Genomic DNA, 3907 nt, shown 5'->3' on the forward strand with positions numbered 1-3907 from the left:
AGATACTTGCATATACAAATTCATTTCATGCTCTGAATGTATTTTTGTTAAATACTGTGTATACTTTTGTATTATTTGTACTTTTCTAATGTTTAACGGTGATGGTATTTTTATTATTTTCATTGTATTTTTAAACTGTGTGCAGGCACACATCCACAGGGTTTCATTTTTTTTTGGATTTAAGAAAAAATCAAATTAAACACCCAGTGAAATCAATTAAAATGATACAATTATATATGCAATAGTGTCTATTTTACTTATATTTTGTACAAATTAATAACAGGTTCAACTGCATGTACTTCAGTGTTAAAAAAACCTATTTATTCCCAAATTGAAGTCTTATTCCAACTTCACATAACAGTGTGTTCCTAGAATAATGAAGAAATACTGGAATCTCAAATGGTGTCCTATCATTGTTTCTAATATCTGTATCAGCAGTAACCCTTCTGAAAATGAAATGTGCTTTTTACCAAAATGCTCTTAAAAAATGGCATTTTATCTGCACTTGTTTAAGCTAATCTCTGCATTTTTCAAAGAGTACACTTTATTGCATTAATTAATTAGAAACAGATGAAGCCTTTTTTCATGTTCTTTGAATTCGGAAGTGTATTTTTCTTTTTTTTAATAAATAATCCACTTTTTCTTAGACAGTGGAGTTTTAAGTACATCTTTTCAATTTATAAAATGTTTAAAGTGTATCTTTTCTAGGTTAGGACATATTTTTACTTTAGAAACAAAATAACTCATTCTTAAAAGCATTATTAGGTGTTTAATTGCTAAAATTTAAATTAGTAACAAAGTATTTTTTCCATTGGGGCCATACAATCAAAATGTTCACCATGAAAATGCTGACAACTTCAAACATCATTCTTTTTAAGTACAAATGTAAGCGCTTCTTCTGCGTTCTCTGTATTGCAATCCACTTTATAATTTAAAGTGTATTTAATGACATGTTGAATAAAAAGATTGTGAAGTAAGAAGCTAAAGTGACATTATTCAAGAAGCTTCTTCTCTTAAAGATTCACTAACGCAACATCGAGTTTAAACAGTTTTAACAACTTTATTCGCAACAACAGTAAATATTTGTAGTGGTTATAACAATGACCCAAAGAAATATTATTTATATGATTTTAAAAAAATCTGACGACATATGTGAAGGATTATCTGTGGAAAATATAGGGATATGGAGTAGCTGTACATACAATTTAAGTGGAACATTTTAAGTACAAAAGGGGCATTATTAAGCTAAATGCAGGTCAGAGATAAGCAACTTGGTCAGTGACCTCACAATGACATAATGACCCTGAATACATAAGTGCTTTTAATGAAAATATGTAATAGAAACAGTGATATAAGGATGTTGCATGTTTACCATAATTTTATACACAGCTTATCATTCAAGGTATAGTCGAGCTGAAATTAAATATATATTTTACATTTAAGTTCAAATAAAAAAAATACACATTTTTTTCTTCAAGAGTTCCTGCTGTGTTCAACTGCATGTGTGTAATATAACGTATTCAGTATTATGGGTATGAGAGTCCCATCCACTGCACCCGGGCCTTGTGGCAGAATCCAACCTTCATGCAAGTTTGTTGTTGTACACGGACTGGAAACCTATGGAATGTATCATGTGTTTAAAATTAACAGTACATGATAAAGCATTTATATGCATGATTTGATTAACTGTGTTTAAATTTTCATTGATTAACTGTGCTCAAGTTTTCATCATCTATTGATTTTTTATTCACATATAGTTTATGTATCAAATAAAAAAAACAAATGAGGAATAAAAAAAGATGAAAAGTAAATAAATTATGATTGAACCATCCCTGTAAAATGAAAAATAATTTTAACTTTAATTATTAAACCCAAAATCTATATGAGATTTTATCACATGCTATACCCTGTTACACATGTGTAATATACTTTTTAAGCGTTTTCATTGGCTTAGTTTTCGTTTATTGACCAATCGCATTTTGTTATTTCACCGAAATGACGTAGCAACGTCAAATGATGCCACGAAATGTAAAAAACATTTGGGATTTATCATTATGTTTGCGTTAATATTTATTTAATTTGCTCATTTAAAAGCATGTGATAAAAAAGATCTCACACTTGTTGTCATATCATACATGTACCATATTTTATTAAACTCGTCCAGGAAATTCATTGGTAAGCTCGCCAAAGGCTCGTTTACTTACACAATTCCTTAACTCGTTTAATGAAATATGGTATGATATGACAACTCGTGCCAGATCCTATATGTAAGACATGATGTATTTAAATAAATAACATTTTTTCTACAACAGTTTAAAATCATGATTGAGTAATTGATTATAGAAATAAAGACATTTACTGATCATATGTTTGCTGATTGAACTCGTGAAGGCGTGTCAAATAATGAAAGATGATCTGCTGATTCCATTAAGATCTGCCAGCTTGGAATAGATGTTTCCTTTGGCCAAAAATCTTTAAATGATGTCAGTGATGAGTACCTGTTGGTGTAGTACAATATGAAAAAGTGAATAATACTAGTCTTCTAATGTAATGAATATACTATAATATGTTACTGTTGTGTATGTGTGTTCAAGAACAACAAGATATTTTGATAACTCAGTAACTGATTTGTTATTTCATGATGATCATCACTTTGGTGTTTTGTGGTTGAAGGTTTGATACACATGTAGGCTAACAGTTGCCTAACTGGGCACATTTTACAATCCAACATAATTTAGCAATGCATGTATCGTTCTGACAGAATATTAAATAAACATACTACAAAGAAAAGGAATAGATTGTAACGAGTTGTATAGCCTTGATAACAAACATTTACCAATAAAAAACAAGGCTCCATTGAGTACTTATCCGAACAAAAAAACTTCCGAAATCACATGCAATGGAGATAAAAGCTTACAGCAAAATTAATCATTGCACAATAATTTGAGCGGCGGAAAGCGCATATACTTCAACTGCTGTTGAACAATATAATTGAACCACACACATAATAAACACGTAGGGTTTTCACGTATGATAAATTGCAATTTATTTTGATTTATTCATCCGTATCGAATATAAACAAAGGGCAGTAACTGACATTTTGATTCCAACGTTAAATATTTTGCAGAAAGTAATCAAGGGGTAAAAAACAACATGTTTACTTCCTCTGTATTGTCGTCGATAAAAAGACGGAGCCAAAAGCTTCTTATTCGGCGTCTATATGCACAACATACGCGGCGTCCATTTTGTTTTCGACGTAACTACGACTGCTTCTTACGTCTCGTAGACTTACGAGAGAATTCTACGATATCGTAAGTTGCGAAAGTTTATTGAAACGCAAAATGGCAAGTTGCGATAATCGCAACTGGTTTACGAGTCGTAACATACTTACGAGAGCTTATTGAAACGTTCTCAAATTTCCTTCAAATAAACGAAGTTTTGCTTTTGTTGACGTTTAATTTTAAAGCCAAATTATATATGATATTTGAGTATAATGTTTCATTTAAATGTTTTGCGCAAGCTCAGTTCTGATAATATAAACAAAAGCTAGTAAGTACGTTTCTACATTGAATGGCATTTTATTTCTGAATAAACAGCTTGTTACTGTCCATTTTTCTAGTGTGTGATTGAATTACAATTCTGAAGTATTAACGACTACGGGAAGAACCTGTATCTGAATAGGCTTTGTTTGCCAGTTGTGACGCATGTAAGATTTGGGCACTTGCCAATATAAAGGAGCAGCCGACGGCCAAACATGAACGTTGATAATTCGCAAGCATTGTATGACTATGTATTGAGGATGGTATTTGTTTTACTCTAAAACAAATCTACGGAAAAGATATATCTTATATCGATAAAGCGTTGTAACCAGAAAAAACCTTCGCCGTGTTTAAGGCTACGATTTAAC

General features: G+C 31.0%; 1 long non-coding RNA gene across 1 annotated transcript; it reads right to left on the reverse strand.

Annotated features, from left to right (window-relative positions):
• Positions 1-1040: 1040 nt before the first annotated feature.
• On the reverse strand, positions 1041-3074 carry LOC127857032 (uncharacterized). The gene is made up of 3 exons (XR_008038287.1): positions 2918-3074; positions 2360-2498; positions 1041-1617 (listed from the first exon to the last, which is right to left on the reverse strand). It is a non-coding gene; the product is annotated as an uncharacterized LOC127857032 (long non-coding RNA).
• Between the last annotated feature and the right edge of the window lie 833 nt (positions 3075-3907).

Source organism: Dreissena polymorpha, chromosome 14, assembly GCF_020536995.1.
Source record: "Dreissena polymorpha isolate Duluth1 chromosome 14, UMN_Dpol_1.0, whole genome shotgun sequence".
Lineage (NCBI taxonomy): Eukaryota > Metazoa > Mollusca > Bivalvia > Myida > Dreissenidae > Dreissena > Dreissena polymorpha.